The following is an 18,125-nucleotide window of genomic DNA, read 5'->3' as shown; positions in this document are numbered from 1 at the left end:
TTATTAGCTCCATAATGTCCTAATTCCTTGTGGATAAACCAAATCAATTCCACACGTAGCGCTTTGGGTACACAAATCCCCCAGAGATCCTCGCCACATTTCCTGGCTAGAAACCCGTTAACCAGTTTGTACATGTGCCTACCATGCGACACTGTAAGCTGCTCTCCTCCCTGAAGTACAGACAAAGGTTCCCGACATTCTTCGTCTACCGACTGTTCAACCAATAGGTTACGTAGTCTATTTAGAGCAGTTTCATTTTCCTTAGACAGACATGTACATATAATAATGCCCTCACGTGGCTCTAGAAGGCTACCTTCTTCGCACAACTTCAGATCACGTGACAATAAATCAGCAAGGACATTATTCTTTCCCTTAATGTGAGTTACCTTAAAATCATACTCTTGTAGGGCGAGTATCCATCTACTAACTCTGTTAGATGATAATTTACACTTGGATACAAAAGAAAGAGCATGATGATCCGTCCTAATTTCAAATTCGGTACCTAAAACATACATCCTAAATTTACTGAGGGAGTATACGATAGCTAGGAATTCAAGTTCCGTTATAGTATAACGCTTTTCAGCAGCACTTAAACCTCTGGAAGCTAAAGACACAATCCCTAAATTACCATCATCATCTACTTGACATAGAGCACCAGCGATACCACAGTGAGACGCGTCCGTCAGCAACACATACTTCCTATCGGGCATAGGGTATCTCAAAACAACTGCCTGCCTGAATCCTTCTTTTAATTTTAGGAAAGCTCTATCATGATCTTGTGTCCATTCCCACTTACTGCCAGCTTTCAATAGTTCTCTAAATGGCTCTAGTAAGTTACCAAATTTCACTACAAATCGTCTGAAAAAATTACATACACCAATATACGATCTGAGCTCCTTAATATTTCTAGGTGTCGTAGTATTCAATATTTTTTCAATTCTTGTGCTCTCAGGCGTCACTCCCATTGCCGATACACGGTGCCCCAAAAAAGTCACCTCTCGTCTACTGAAAACACATTTGTCAAGTTTCAGAGTAAAACCAGCATACTCTAATTTAGAAAAAACCCTCTCCAAGTGGTCCAAGTGCTCTTCAAAGGTACTAGATCCTATAACCAAATCATCGATATAAATAGTAGCATAATCTCCAGTATCATCTCCCAAGGCAATACTAAGTGCGCGAATAAGAGCTGCCGAACTCGTACGGGTCCCAAAAGGAACACGCCTAAATTGGTACAAACTATGCTTATAGCTGAAAGCAGTAAGAGGCCTGTCTTCTGATCTCAAAGGTATCTGCCAAAAACTACTCCTAAGATCTAACGTAGAAAACCAACTCTTACCCTGAAAATTCTGTATCAACTCTTCAATGGTTTGTGATCTCAACTGATCAGCACCAATACGTCGGTTCATCTCCCTGCCATCAATACACAAACGTATTGATCCATCAGACTTAGGCACAACAATTAAGGGATTAACATATTGACTGTTTGATAATTCAATCACATCGTCTGCTAACATAGCTTGAATTTGATCCTCTACGGCTTTTGCATATTTGTGTGGTATCGGATATCGCGGTCCGCTGAATGGAGTCTTATCCAGCACAGAAAAAGAATGTTCATACAGATGGGTAACACCAGGTTTCTCGGAGAAAATCTCCACGTGTTCACATAACACTTCAAATAACTTGTCCTTCTGGACTTCATTCAACTCATTTCTACTTACGGCTTCTTTCAAGCCACATATTTTATCCTCATGAATCCACAACTGACACAACTTCAGGCCCTCACTAGCCTCTTCATTTACTTTAGAAACCTCTTTCATTCTCCACACTGTACTAACTTCCGTTTTCCTCTGAATTTCCTCCTCAAACTTGACCTTAATATCCTCATTATTCCACCTCAAATTTAGCACTAGATCATTGTAATTTAACTGAGCCAATTTTAACGTTAACCAGTCAGATCCCAAGATAAGATCAAATATTAAATGCGGAATTACCAAACATATCTGAACGCTAATAAAATTATTAATACAGATCGGGACAGCTACTTGTTTACAAATTTGCTTAGACCTCTTTCCAACAGCCGTAATGATGAAAGTAGACTTAACAGGCATTTCCTCCAACTGAATACCCTGTTTCACTAATGACTCATACCACTGAGAACTAATACATGATATTTGGCTACCAGAATCAATCAAAACTTTAACCCACGCCCCCCAAACTTTCAATTTAACAACGGGATTGACTACTTTATTACTTGAATCTCCATTATTCTGCTCGGGTTCATACAACAAATCGTCTCTAACATCGAGGTCATATGGTAACACTTTCATGGCAAGACACTTCGCTACCTTCTTACTAGGCTGGAATTCTGACCTAACATTACAGCCTCTCGTTAGTTTAAAGGTTCCCTTTGTGTATTGACGTTGGACTCATTAGTACATTGCTCTGGCCTCCGTTGGGAATTTCCTGTCCTATATTCAGATGCTCCTCTCCTGCTGTTCTGCTGAGGTCTGAACTGATTGCGAGCTTCGTGATTCTGTGTACTACCGTTATGTCTCATTCCGTTGTGATGACTAAAGTTCTGAATATTCTCGGTTCTACTTCTAAGGTTACCTAACGCATCAAAACTGCCTAGTAGATTCTCCATCTCCTGAATAGTTCCAACTTTTTGCATACAGGCCGCTTCTCTCACCCTGTCCGGAAAATGTCTTAAAAGTAGTCTTACTACATCAGACCCTTCGGTTATACCATCTAAGTTCTGACAAATCATGACATGTGCCAGGAAGTACTCGGTCATAGTAACTCCCTCATGCTGTTTGTACCTCCCAAATACCACCCTTTCTCTCTCCCTAGCTTGTATCGCTTCATTCCAGAATTTCTCTCTAAATTTATTTCTGAATTCTTTCAGGTTCGTCATCGTCTGCCTATATACCATGAACCAAGATCGAGTTTCTCCTACAAAAGCATGGTCAATATTTTCCATAACGTCTTCCCAGTCCATAGACCCTTCCTCTAGACGCTTTTCAAACCGTTTCTCTATCATCTTAAGGAAATCTAGCGGGTTCGTTTGTTTCCCATTAAATTTAGGTAGTTCAATTTCCCTAATGTAGCTATTTCCTAGACATTGCCTTCCCGTGAAAACCTGTTTATCCTTTGCCACCTGTTTTAACTGATTTTCTGCTTTCTCCATCCGGCATTCTACATCTCTGTCTCTCCTATCAATTTCTCTCTCCAAATTAACCTGCTTCTCTTTCAATGTCCTAATTTCAATCTTATTCTCTTCAGCTATCGCAAACCTTTCTTCACTTGCCCGGGTCTCATCTTCTATTCTAAGCTTTACCGTGTCAATCTCTTGTTGGACGTGGTCTTTAAATATCCGTATTTCCCCTCCTTGAGTCTCAACTCTCTTATCAATACTAGTGACCTGCCTCTTTACTTCCTCCCTAGTAGAGTTGTTTTCCTTCCCCATTAATTCCAGGAATTCACTTCTCTGTTCCGCAAACTTTTCTTCTACCTTTTTCCCTTGCCGTACATATTCACTTTCCTGGTCCTCTAATCGCTTATTAAAATGTTCATTTTTTACCACCAGATCGCGTAACTGCCTACTGTGTTCGTCCATTCTTCGATTCGCTTCCTCCTTATTTTCCCTCATCTCCCTACTTAATTCAGCTTTAGTTTGTTCTAACTGTTCTTTCAGTTCAGATTTAGTTTGTTCTAATTCACCTTTAAGCTCAGATTTAGTTTGTTCTAATTCACCTTTAAGCTCAGATTTAGTTTGTTCTACATCTGTTTTAATTTGTTCCAATTCACTTTTTATTTCAGTTTTACTGTCCTCTATCTTACTTAACATTAACTGCATCATTCCCATTAACTGATCATTATTATTACTTTCATTGTTAGTGTTTACTTCCGCTTCGCCCCCCATCCTACTATCATCTGACTCCATACTGACTTCTTTCTGCTTGCCTTCACTCTCCATACTACTTACACTTCTATCTTCAATTTCCTCTACTAGACTACACAACTCTTCCTCTGAACTCAATACATTATTGCCTTTTATCGCCCGTCCACTGCGCAACATCCTCTCCTCTTTCGTCTGATCAGCCATGACCCTTCCCACAATCAAACACTCCTAATGAAACGTGGATATCCAAATTTTGCCCATAATACGAATTCTGATATCGTTACTGTCATTAACTGCTCCGTACTTAATGATTTTCTCGCCACACGTTGGAGCGGCATTTATGTGACTTCCCCGCTCGGAGAACAATCATCAAATGAGAAATGCAACCAAGCAAGTAAAGGGCGCCAATCTTTAAGTTGAGGACTTAAAGATAAAATTTATAATCAAGCTTGGACAGACTCTTATCACAGGGGTGAGGTGATAGTACACTAATCATTAAGCAGGAGAATTAGAAATCAAAAGGCTAATTAAGGCAAATTGATTAAAGTAAACTAGAAAAATACTATTTATTATATTTAATATAAATGACGACGGTTTAACGAGAACTGAATTTAAATTAGAAAATGAATTTAATAAAAAATTGAATGACTCTACTTCGCGAAAACTTGCAATATCTTTAACTCGCTTGCTCACCATGTCGTCTTGTTCTGCTGGTCCTTGGAAAGCTTCCCTCCTTGTAGCTGGAACATCACCGGTCGTCTTTGATATCTCTTCATCTGCAGCTCAGTACCATTCCTGCCTTACAAATTGCACCCACCACTAATTGGAAGATGACTTCAAAACTAACACTCCTTATTATGCTTTATCCCATAGATTGGAGATAAGCCCTATGTCACAGTTAGAAGAACCACCTTGGGTTATATGGAGAGGATACTCAATTAAGAATCCTTCCAACTTTACTGATAATGTTCTCTGAAGTTTCATTTCTATCTAGATTAAAACTATCTATTGACTTAGACTGGTTCAAACCGGTCTTATAGCCGTGCTGTACGTACTTCCTCATGAGAGTGGCTATACCCCTCATTCAGAATTTCTAAGTATCGAGACGCAGAATCAAGTAGAAAATCAAGTAGAAGCTGTAGAATAACTCGTAGAATAATGTAGAGAGCGAATAAGTCAGCAGAATAAGTCATGCCACGAGCTCCAACACGCTCTTTTATAACCTTCTCTCGCGCTAATTACAGGTCGCTTACACGTGGTCCAATCAGATGACACCTCTCTCCCCACTCCAGATATTAGAGTTGACGGGCCAAAATCATGATATCAACTGTTCTTCTATTCGTCCTTTCACTCAGTATCCATGGCAACATGACGCTCCTTTGAAAATATAGGCGTTGATCAGTTCGAATAATTCTGGTCGAAATACGGTAGCTTACGTTAGGACGCGTGAACACGTGCTCGCTTTTCTCAGAACTTGGTGTCTAAATTTATCCTTCCTTCCTCCTCGGTGATGTGGCAAGATAGAAGAAATTTACTGCAAGTTAATTTTAACCAACTGTCGCAAGAATCTAAGTGAATATTAGGATATTCAGCCCTCGTTTACAGGTCGTAGTTACAAAGTAATGAAATGATAGTGAGCAAATGATTAAACATGAATTATAATACCATTACATACCAAAATAAATATCATGACGTTAAATTCCTGAATTAATTACACATAATAAAATTAACATAATTACACTGTAACGTCTGGAACGTTACATAAGGTGGAACATTTTCGATCATTTTTTAATTACTCATATACTCACACTTCATTTGCAGTACTACAACATTCTTTTGCATTGACAATGTAGTATCCACATTAAACTATGACACACATTATTAATAATAGTATTTAAATAAACCCTCGTTTTAAAAATTGTACGAAACAGAAGAGCCTCTCTTTGATCGCAGTTACGACTTCGTCAACAGCGTCTCCAATTTCGAAAGTTTATCCTGTTGTAAAATGTAATTTATAACTCTCATCTGGTAATAAATTCCTAACGTCGTTGTATCTTCCCAGCCTTACCCGTCGGGCATTTATCGACTTCTCACGAGTTTCTCAATTGCACTGTGGTTTACACCTCAACGATGAACTCCCATGTTTTTTTTTTTTTTTGCTATGGGCTTTACGTCGCACCGACACAGATAGGTCTTATGGCGACGATGGGATAGGAAAGGCCTAGGAGTTGGAAGGAAGCGGCCGTGGCCTTAATTAAGGTACAGCCCCAGCATTTGCTTGGTGTGAAAATGGGAAACCACGGAAAACCATTTTCAGGGCTGCCGATAGTGGGATTCGAACCTACTATCTCCCGGATGCAAGCTCACAGCCGCGCGCCTCTACGCGCACGGCCAACTCGCCCGGTCTCTCATGTTTTTATCTTTCACTCATTGTGACTTACATTCAATCATCCTTTGGTAATACAACGTGGCTAACGCTCCTCCTGGCATGCGACTTAAGTCCCTACTGCTGGTCATGCTTTTACTGATGTCAACCAACGTTGTTATATCCTCCTTTCTCAACGAGTTAAACCTAAATGTTGGCGCACCATTTTACTGTTGCAATGTGTCTGATTCTCAGGGTCAACCAACGTGAGTAATGTTCTTCCCTCTATGTAACTTAGGCCCTCGATATAACTTAAGCCACCACGTTGGAAAACATTTTACTGAACACTTTAAGGCCCTTCGAAGGATACTTTTCTTAAATATCAGCAATCCGCGTAGGTGTATCTATATCTCAAAACTTTGATGGTTTACAGATGTAAAAATTGGTATTTAGAATTTTCATTAAAAATAAAGAAACACGTATTTTTGTTTTCGGAAAATCCCAATAGGAGGGGGTGAAAAGGGGTGAAAAATGGGTTGAATGCCTTTAATGAGGATACTTATATCTCAGAAACTGAGGATATTACAGACCTGAAAATTGGTGTTTGGGATCTCCTTTAAAAATAAAGAAACACGTATTTTTGTTTTTGGAAAATCCAGTTAATGGGGGGGGGGTGAAAAGGGGTGAATTTTTAAAATGAGTGCATCTATATCTCAAAACTTTTAAAGTTTATAGAAGTAAAAATTGGTATGTAGAATCTCCTTTAAAAATAAAGAAACAGGTATTTTTTCGTTTTCGGAAAATCCCAATAGAAAGGGTGGAAAAGGATGAAAATGGGTTGAATGCCTATAATGAGGCTACTTATATTTCAGAACCTGAAGATATTACAGACCTGAAAATTGGTATTTGGGATCTACTTTAAAAATAAAGAAACAGGTATCTTGTCGTTTTTGGAAAATCCAAATAATGGGGGGTGAAAAGGGAGGTGAATTTTTAAAATGAGTGTGTCTACATCTTAAAACTTTAAAAGTTCACAGATGTAAAAATTGGTATTTAGAATCTCCTTTAAAAATAAAGGAACACGTACTTTTTGTTTTTTGTAAATCCCAATAGGAGGGGTGTAAAAGGGTGAATAATGGGTGGAATGCCTTTAATGAGGATACATATATCTCAGAAACTGAAGATATTACAGAACTGAAAATTTGTATATGGGATCTCCTTTAAAAATAAATAAACACGTATTTTTTGTTTTAGGAAAATCCAATTAATGGCGGTTAAACAGGAGTGACAAATTGGGGTGAATTTTTCGAAAGACTATATCTACAGAATATCTGAGAAACGTAAAATATTACAGACATAAAAAGTGGGTATTTGGAATTTCCTGTAAATGTAAAGAAACATAGGTGATTTGTTTTTGGAAACTACACTTAAGGGGAAATAAAAAGGGGTGAAATTATAAAATGAGAATTTCTACAGTATATCTCAAAAACTTAACATGTTACAGAAGTGAAAAATGATATTTTTATCTCTATGAAAAATAAAGAAACGTGTATGTTTAGTTTTCGGAAATACCACTTGGGCGGAGGGAAGGGGTAAAAGTGACTGAAAATGGTGTTGAATTCTTTTAATTAGGCTACTGATATCTCAAAATGAAGATGTTACAGAGGTGAAATTTGGTATTTGGAATCTGCTTTAAAAGTATAGAAACACATATTCTCGGAAAATCCAATGAAGGGGGGTGGGGGTTTAAGAATTGAAAAATTAATTGACTTAATTGTATGAGTATACATCTAATAAAAACTAAAGTTGTTACAGACGTGAAAATTGGTATTAGAATTTTTTTTTTTTTTTGCTAGTTGCTTTACGTCGCACCGACACAGATAGGTCTTGTGGCGACGATGGGACAGGAAAGGGCTAGGAGTGGGAAGGAAGCGGCCGTGGCCTTAATTAAGGTACAGCCCCAGCATTTGCCTGGTGTGAAAATTGGAAACCACGGAAAACCATTTTCAGGGCTGCCGACAGTGGGGTTCGAACCTACTATCTCCCGAATACTGGATACTGGTCGCACTTAAGCGACTGCAGCTATCGAGCTCGGTATTTGAATTTCCTTTGAAAACAAAGAAAAACGCGTTTTAGAGGGGAAACCATCTTGGGGGGCGGGAGTGAAAAGGAGTTGAATTCCTTTCATGAGGACACATAAATCAAAAACTGAATAAGTTAGAGTCGTGATAATTGGTATTTATAAGATCCTTTACTATTAAAGAAACAAGTATTTTTTGCCGGAAAATTCACTTAGAGGGAGGGGGAGGAGTGTGAAAGGAAGTGAAAAGAAGTGAATTATTTTTATGGGGATACTTATATCTCAAAACTGAAGGTAATAGACGTCAACACTGGTGTTTGGAATCTTTTTTAAACATAAAGAAACACTCCTTCTTTTAATTTTTCTTTGGGGGGGGGGGGGGTAAATAAACTTAACGGCGGTGGGGTGTAAAAGGAGGTGAGACCAATTGATTTTACTGTTCTTAATGTACTTATAAGGAGCCTCCATTGTTCAGGCGGTAGCGCGCCGGCCTCTCACAACTGGGTTCCGTGGTTCAAATCCCGGTCACTCCATGAGATATTCGTGCTGGACCAAACGGAGGCGGGGCAGGTTTTTCTTCGGATACTCCGGTTTTCCCTGTCATCATTCATTCCAGCAACACTGTCCAATATAATTTCATTTCATTTGTCATTCATTAATCATTGCCCCAGAGGAGTGCGACAGGCTTCGGCCGCCTGCACAATTCCTATTGTCGCCGCTAGATGGGGGCTTTATTCATTCCATTCCTGACCCTGTCGAATGACTGGAAACAGGCTGTAGATTTTCGATGTACTTATTCTGATCATAAACCGATCATTTTTAATCTTTCCTGGGTTCGTTTACAAGAGCCATCTTTTCTTTCGGAGAACGTTTTTAGATTACAGTAGATTCTCCTGGCATATAAAGAAAAATTTAAACACATTTGAAATAAACGATAGGAATGCGATTGACCGGCAAATTGTTCACCTCTATAATAAGGTCAATAATGCACGGAGGTGTCATTCGTATCGCTAGAAATCCCGCACACTTGCCTACGCGCGACAATGGTGCTGGTCACATTGTCAACAATGACAATGGCATCAGATGTAATTTACCGCTAAGTAACGGTCTTGCATCTTGCTGTGGGGTCCAGAACATCTAATAATAATAATAATAGTAATAATACTAATAATAACAATAATAATAATCATGTTCTGGACCGTCGTCAAATGTGCGGACCGCGCTGGAAACGGCTCCTGGACGGGTAATGACTAAGAATGCAGTCCGGCCGCGGGTTCAGTACCGCCAAGGCACCCAAGACGACACCACGCCGGATCTCCTGAAGGATTTGATCCATATTGAAAGTGCTTATAGGAAAAAGTGCAAAGATTTAGGGACCCAACTGACCGGGTGGAATACCTGGACCTAGCCCGGGAAGTACGAAATCGATTGCTGGAAAGAAAGCTTGAAAAATGGGAGGAAACTTGCCGTTATCTATTAGAAAACGAGTCAGATCGCAAATTTTGGCGGATTCTCTCAGAAAACGAGTCAGATCGCGAATTTCGGCGGATTTTTTTATGAAACAATAAGCATTCAACTATAAATTTCAGTATAATACCGTAGCAAAGCACGGGCATCTTGCTAGTTTTACATAAATTACACGAAACGCGAAATAAAACAACCCCTGTTAAACTCTTGTGGCGTCTACGGTTATCCCTTGGACTAATTCCGGCACCTCCGTCCGATATAATTTCATGCTGATGAGACTCAAGTGTCGTAGTGCACCTCACCCAAAACTCTAGCGTGGATGGACTACTGCACCACAATATACTCCACAGGCATGACCTCATTCCACACGAACCAACACTTGTGCCTTGGAAACCAACAACAACAACAACACCTCATCCATCTCGAACTCTATGGACTGACAAGCTATCATAACATTCAAATAAAATAATCGCAGGAATTTGGACAACCCTCAACAACACGAAACACTACTATAGATTCTCAAATTTTGACACCCCTGAAAATGGTTATTTACAACATAACACAGCATTGTATGATTCCCGTCGCACCTATAATGAATGTAAAGTTCTCTACCAAACGATTCTCTTATTAAGTAATTAAATCTATTTCCATACATTGACCATACATGACAAAATCTCAGTTACAACTCCTCTCTGACAAATGAAACTGTGTCTCGACCCGCTCATTGGACTGGCTCGCTCGCCGAACAGGTGTTCGCTCTACCTGGAAGAAAGACCCTTCTCGCTACCCCAATGAAAGTAAACACGTTTTCTTTTCTAAATGAACCAAAATGAAATCTTGCCTCGTTGACAACTTGCGTGAAAGACAATACTGAACCAATACAGAATATGCGAAGAGATTTTATTTAAAACGTCACTTGAAATGTTCCTGGCCATCACGTCCTACGGTTACACGTGGGATCCTAACTATGGAATGACCCTATTCCCATACCATTAAAATGCACAAATAAATCCTCGGGTTTTCTACAATGGAAATCCCGGCAGCAAACATCATTTTAACACTACAGGATTTCAACCGCCTAAGCTACATTTCCTCCTAACTCTGCAAGACTTGAACCACTTGTTATCTCAAATTCTCTACACGATAATAATACGGAATATCTCTCTTACGTGATCCTCTATGCTGTTACACAAAACAATCTGTAAAAAACTAAACACCTCTCCTCGCATATCTGAGTCTGGCAACAAAATATTTCAAAACCGAAACTCACAACTTGACTTTCAAAATTTACTGTTTATTTTCTCCTCATCAATTCTACCCATATTTTAATAGACATCTGAAATAACAATTCTCTTCCACAAATCACACGCCTGTTTCGCCTCGTATATTCCTCAACAAATTCTACAGCTCCAACCTCATTACAGCTCGCGCTCAGCAACAGCTGGCGTTCCATCATTACTACACGATCGCTTTAAATGGTAAATCACGGATTACACTTACGGAAATTGCAACTTCACACTGAACAGAATTTCGTGATAAAATAATATCTTAACTTGGGCAAACAACACACATAGGAATAAACGTACGGAAATGACACCCTACTCTACACATTACATTCGTTCTACAACCATTAAATCTACTATTGTACAACATTTCAAACCTTTGTTTATCAGCTCGATCGATTATCCAAGAAACCTTTCGTCGCGCACTTCTGACATTACCACGAAATAAAAAGTGTGACCAAAGTGCGTCACAGATATGCAAATAAAATGGTGACATAATGAAATGAAATATGCACTTTACCTGGAAGTCGTATGTAGCCTTGCATCGTTACAGGCCCACCAGCCTCTTTCAATCTTTTATTTAGCCCTCTCAACAAGTAATGGCTTCACACAACATTCCTCTCCTTCCGTCAGGATTCCTATCCTGGGTTTAATGTTTAAGATTGATTTATTTATAAAATTTATCTGAAAACAATGACATAAAACATATAAATGCCCTTCACACGTTTCTTCCTTGCGCGAACCGAACACGTTTGTCGAACCACCGACCCGCACACGCAGTACTTTAGAATACAACAACTATATTTACAGCATCAATTGCAGGATCGCGGCATTAGAATGACCGTCTGCTGCCTCTCCCTGAATTTACATAATGATTCCACATTTGGAATACTGTCGATTACCTTTACGGAAGAATACTTTGACTGATTGATTTACGTTATGCAACTTTTGGCAACTGCCGAACTCAACATTTCAACACAACAGTATAAATCGTAGTTCATAGAATGTTTGTGATTTCGTAACTTTTTATCCTATCTCCACTTGGAGATGGTGTTACAGCCACCTTCGGCCAAAACCTATCTTTCTTTCTGGGACTTAGTCTTCCAAACGCTGGTTTGCAATGTTACTCTGAAATGCGTGGAGTCGCCTCGAATTCACTGAACACAATGGGGAATTGCAAGATGGCGCGGCGTGGTTTTATAATTTTTACTCCCACTCCCATGCTGTCTGCATTTACCGCCAAAAGTTTACTGACACAGTTTTACCTCACAGAATATGTAATCAGGGCTGATTCTAAAATAACACATAATTGTCTAGTTTAATAGCGGTGTTGGTGATAAGCATTAAGGGGTTCTCTTAACAATTTTGAGCCTTTAAATTAACTCATAAGCTAGGCACTATATTTTGGTCGATGTAATAGAGTTTAAACAACAGGCACGTCTTTTTGGTGATTTTCCTTCTTGAAGCACGTAGCGACCTGAAGTTTTTACCAATAACAACCAAATTGTTTCATTTACGCCATCCTGACGTTTACCACGACGGTTTCGTCGCCAATTCTCCTTAAACGGAATTTCAGCTCAAGTAGTTCCGCGGCAAATTAATTTGTATCTCTGCTCATTTTACACGTATGGGTGACGTAATTTCTGTTGCGTTCACCCTAAACTATTCTCCACGTCCCACCTCCGGTCAGAAATAAAAATATAACTAGGGCTTCTCATGATCTGGTGCGCTGGAATTAAATGGTGCCTCATGTTATAAATTTTGGACTCCTGTTCCCTATGACTTAAAGGTCATGGGTTCAATACATCCCTGTAAGTAGACATCATAAATCATAGAAATATAAATCTCTAGAAAAAATTGGCAGATTGATCTGGAACCCGGGGAAGAAACATATTCTCCTTAGAATCAAATGGCAATTGAAGTGTTTTTTCTTCAAGAGTTTTAAGGTATTTATAAAATGCATTAGCTTTGTCCGTATTCACCCTGACCTTTGTCATGAGTTCAGTTTTTCTTGAGGCACTTTACGTGCGACAATTAGGCCGTTAAATCTGATGCACTCAGAGCAGGCATTCGTTGCTGGAGATCTGAAGCCAATATTGAAGGATGTAACAACTTTGTAAAAAAAATCACATTTAACCGACAGATCCTTGTTTTCTGTGCAATAACCCTAGCAGGAGGGTGCGGTGAGGAGGAGGAGAAAGAGTCCTTTCGTACTTTTGTCCTTCTGATAATACGCAACCCATGGGTTCCATTCCCTATCATGTGTGTAGCATTCTTTTCTCGGTTCACCAGTTTCCAATCCTACACCGAATGGACTTTATCACTTCTAACGGATTACAAAGTTAGGTTATAATAACATTCTATGTTTATCTACATCTCATCACTCTGATTATGCTTTTAGCTTTAAGCGACTATCCTTCCTCGAGAGCGCTAGTGCAGCGCTCCCTCAGGATTAGTCTCATAAGAGCCTACGTATACGCAAGAGCCCCTGCGCTAGACTGATGTTAGGAAGGGTATCCGGTTAGAAGGATGAAATCTCCCGCATTAGCCCAATACTCGAAAATCTCTAGTACAGCTTTCCTCAAGTTAGTGCCATAAAGTTCGTGTATCACCACTAGTTCCCGTGCTGGACTAAAGTAATGAAGGGCAGCTGGTGAGAAGGATGAGCGATAGCCTAGCCCCTTAGTCTAATATAACCAATGTACAGCGGCTATCTTTTCTAGTAGACTCTCCCTGAGTTCGCGAAAGTTAGGTAAAAAACTAATGGCACATAAGTTACAAGTTGTGAGCCCCTGAGGCAGCTCTCTAGTTAGGTCTATACGAACAGAATATATCAGCTATCTTGCATAGCAGCCCTTGCCTCAATTCTCGAATGTCAGGCCGATCAAACTAATAGGTTATAAGTAACAAGTTGTGAGACCCTGAGGCAGCCCTCTAGTTAAGGTCTATAAGAATAGAGTATAGCAGTTACCTTGCATAGTAGCCCTTGCCTCATTTCTCGAATTTCAGGCTGATAAATCTAATAGGTCATAAGTTACAAGTTGTGAGCCCATGAGGCAGCCGTCTAGTTAAGATTTACACGAATACAGTATAGCAGTCATCTTGCATAGTAGCCCTTGCCTCAGATCTCGAATGTCAGGTAGATCAAACTAATGGGTCATAAGTTACAAGTTGTAAGCCCCTGAGGCAGCTCTGTAGAGATAGACCTATAAGAACAATGAATTGCCATTAGCTCCTGGTCCATCCCCTTAAAGTTAGTCTCATATGACCAATGCATACCATCCATCTTGCCTCGGGGGCCCTAGCACTAGGAAGTTGTACGCAGCCGCCATCTTGCGCAATCGCTCCTAGGCCGTCTCCTTAAATCCTATGTCTCCCCTGAGCCAGCTTTCTCCATAAAAGCCTATGTATAGCTGCCATCTTGCGCAGTAGCCTCTGGGTTAGCTTTTTCCGTAAGAGTGTGTATATAGCCACCATCTTGCGCAATCGCCCCTAGGCCTTCTCCGTGTAGCCTAAGTCTCTCCTCGACCAGCTTTCTCCATAAGAGCCTATGTATAGTCACCATCTTGCGCAGTAGCCTCTGGGGTTAGCTTTCCCCATAAGACCCCGTGTATAGGCGCCATCTTGTGCAACCGCCCTTAGGCCATCTCCTTAAGTCATATGCCTACCTAGACCAGCTTTCTCCATAAGAGCCTATATCCGCCGTATTGCGCAGTAGCCTCTGGACCAGCTTTCTCCATAAAAGCCCGTGTATAGTCGCCATCTTGCGCAGTAGCCACCGGGCTTGCTGTCTCCATAAGAGCCTGTGTATAAACGCCATCTTGCGCAATCGCCCCTAGGCCGGCTCCTTAAGTCCTATGTCTCCCCTGAATCAGCTTTCCCCATAAGAGCCTATGTATAGCTGCCATCTTGCGCTGTAGCCTCTGGGCCAGCTTTCTCCATAAGAGCCCGTGTGTAGCCGCCATCTGGTGCAATTGTCGTGGGGAAGGGAAGCCTGCTGATGAGAAGTAGGAGGGAGGTTAGGGCCCTCCAGGGTAGCGACTGCCCACGCCGGGAAGGGCATCTGGCTGTAAAACTGAGGTTAGGCCCCTCCAAGATGGCGACCGTCCACGTCGGGAAGGGCCCCTGGCCGTAAAACTGAAGTTAGGCCCCTCCAAGATGGCGACCGTCCACGTCGGGAAGGGCATCTGGCCATAAAACTAGGTCCTATGAGGTTACTCCCTTCCAAGATGAAGACTGTCCACGCCGGGAGGGGCATCTGGCGGTAAAACTAGGTACTGTGGGGTTAGCACTTCCAAGATGGCGACTGTGAGGTTAGGCTTGCTCTTTTATGCGAAATCCACGTCAGGAAGGGCAACTGGTCGTAAAAATGAGGTTCGGCCTCTCCAAAATGGCGTGTGTGAGGTTAGGCTGTCACTCTTATGCAAATTCGCGAATCGGCAGTCATACTACTATACTAGGGGTCAATGACCTCCGGTCAGAACCCGCATAGGTACACTATTAGAGGTGGCTGTGGCGTAGATAAAAATTGTCCCAGAATCACCACTGCTCTACTACTTGTTCCTGCCATCTTTCTGCTTTGTCTTCTTTTACTAGAAGTGGCTTTTCATCTCAGCTCTTAATATTTTGTACATACACCTAGATTTCCTCTCTCCAAAGGTTTCCTTGATTTTCCTGTACGCAGCATCTACGGTACCTTTCCTAGGACCATACAACCTTCGACATTCTTGCACTTCTCCTTCAGCCATTCTTTCTTAGCTACCTCGCACTTTCTATCCACTTCATTCCTTAATCTCATGTATTCTTTTCCGCCTCTTCATTTCTAGCATTCTTGTATTTTCATCGTTCATCAATCAGGTCTAGAATCTCCTGAGTTATCCACTTATTCTTAGCTGATCTTTGCTTCCTTCCTAACATTTCTTCAGCAGCCTTACTGACCTCATTTTTCATGACTATCCACTCTTGTACTATCGTGTTTCCTTCAGCCGTCTAATTTAGTCCTTGTGCAACATGTTCTTTGAAACAATCCCCCACACTCTTTTCTTTCAAATTGTCTAGATCCCATCGCCTTGTATTCCTTCCTTTCTTCAATTTCTTTAACTTCAGATGGCATTTCATGACCAACAAGTTGTGGTCAGAGTCCACGTCTGCTCCTGGGAAAGTTTTGCAATCCAACGCCTGGTTTCTGAATCTCTGTTTAATCATAATGAAATCTATGTGATACCTTCCAGTGTCTCCAGGTCTCGTCCACGTATACAGCTGTCGTTTGTTGCGTTTGAACCAAGTATTGTCAAGGACTAAATTATGAGCAACCTGCCGACTTCCTCTTTCGTACCTTTGTCCCAATCTGAATTCTTCTACTGTATTACCTTCTCTTCCTTGGCCTGCCACTGCATTCGAGTCTCCCATCACGATTAGATTCTCGTCACCTTTAATATATTTTATTAAGTCTTCTATCTCTTCATATATCCTTTCGATTTCCTCATCATCCTCCGAACTAGTAGGCATATAGACTAGCACTATTGTGGTGGGCATTTGTTTGGTGTCTATCTTAACGGCAATAATTCTTTCACTATGCTGGTCGTAGTAGCTTACCCGCTGCCCTATTTTCTTATTCATTATTAAACGAACTCCTGTATTTCCCCTGTCTGATTTTGTACTCGCCTAACCAAAAATCCTGTTCTTTCAGCCGACGTACTTCACTTATACCAATTACATCTAACTTTAGTCTCTCCATCTCCCTTTTCAGGTTCTCTAGTATACCGCAACGATTCAAACTTCTAACATTCCACGCTCCGACTCGCAGAATTTTAGTTTCCATCTTCTTGATGATCGCCCCCTCTCGTGCAGTCCCCACCCGGAGATCCGATTGGGGGACTTGTTTACTTACCTCCGGAATATTTTACCCGGGAGGAAGCTATCATCAGTACATCATTCATACAGAGAGGGCTGCATGTCCTGGTGAGTTAGTTACGGCTGTAGTTTCCCGTTGCATTCAGCCGTGTAGCAGTATCAACACAGCTAAGTTATGTTGAGTATTATTACAAGGCCATATCAGTCAATCATCTAGAGTGCCGTCCTTGCAACTTCCGAAAGGCTGCTACCCCCTTTCGATGAACCATTCGTTAGTCTGGCCTCTCGAGAGATACCCATCCGATGTGGTTGCACCTGCGGCTCGGCTATCTGTTTCAATGAGACAGGCAAGCCTCCCTACCGCGGCAAGGTCACATGGTTCGCAGGGTAGGTTATTATTATTATTATTATTATTATTATTATTATTATTATTATTATTATTATTAACGTCATATGAACAGACGATACGATCGGATTATTTATGAGGTTGTCATGAAACATGTGCTGTACATATATATAATAGTACATAATTTATTATTACCTCTATATATGATTTGTAATCCATTACAGTATTGTGGAACACATTGTAGCGTCCAGAATGGCACTTGGTAGACGAGAACTATGGAGAATATTCTTTACATTATATCTGGGCTTTAAGCACTCTAGAATTTACGAGAAGGTATGTTGTAACATATCTTTCTAGAGGCCTGGCCAGGCACATATATAAGGAGGTGGCCTTGTCTTGATGGTGGAGACGAATTACTGCTTAGTTTGAGTTATGGTTTAACAGGAATGGTACTTGTGACCTCGTGTTGTGTTTGGACAGACATGCTTGTGAGCAGTCAGTAGTCAATTGTTTTAAGGTTGCATTCTCCATGTGGCATTTGATTAGTAATGGGCAGTTGTTAAAATGGTGGTTTGTTGATATAATGTGTTGTTGTGACGGTATTTAATTAGGTTGTATGCGTGTTTAATGTGTAATGTGTAGATAAATAGTTCTAAATAAATAAGTGTACTAACTGACAGCATTTTGATTGATTGATTGATTGATTGATTGATTGATTGATTGATTGATTGATTGATTGATTGATTGATTGATTGATTGATTGACTGAGGAATACTTACAGATAAGATAAGATAAGATAACTCTTTATTGCCACCCTAGTTTGCACCATC

This window comes from Anabrus simplex, chromosome 2 (assembly GCF_040414725.1).
Source record: "Anabrus simplex isolate iqAnaSimp1 chromosome 2, ASM4041472v1, whole genome shotgun sequence".
Lineage (NCBI taxonomy): Eukaryota > Metazoa > Arthropoda > Insecta > Orthoptera > Tettigoniidae > Anabrus > Anabrus simplex.
Note: the sequence above shows the minus strand (reverse complement) of the source record.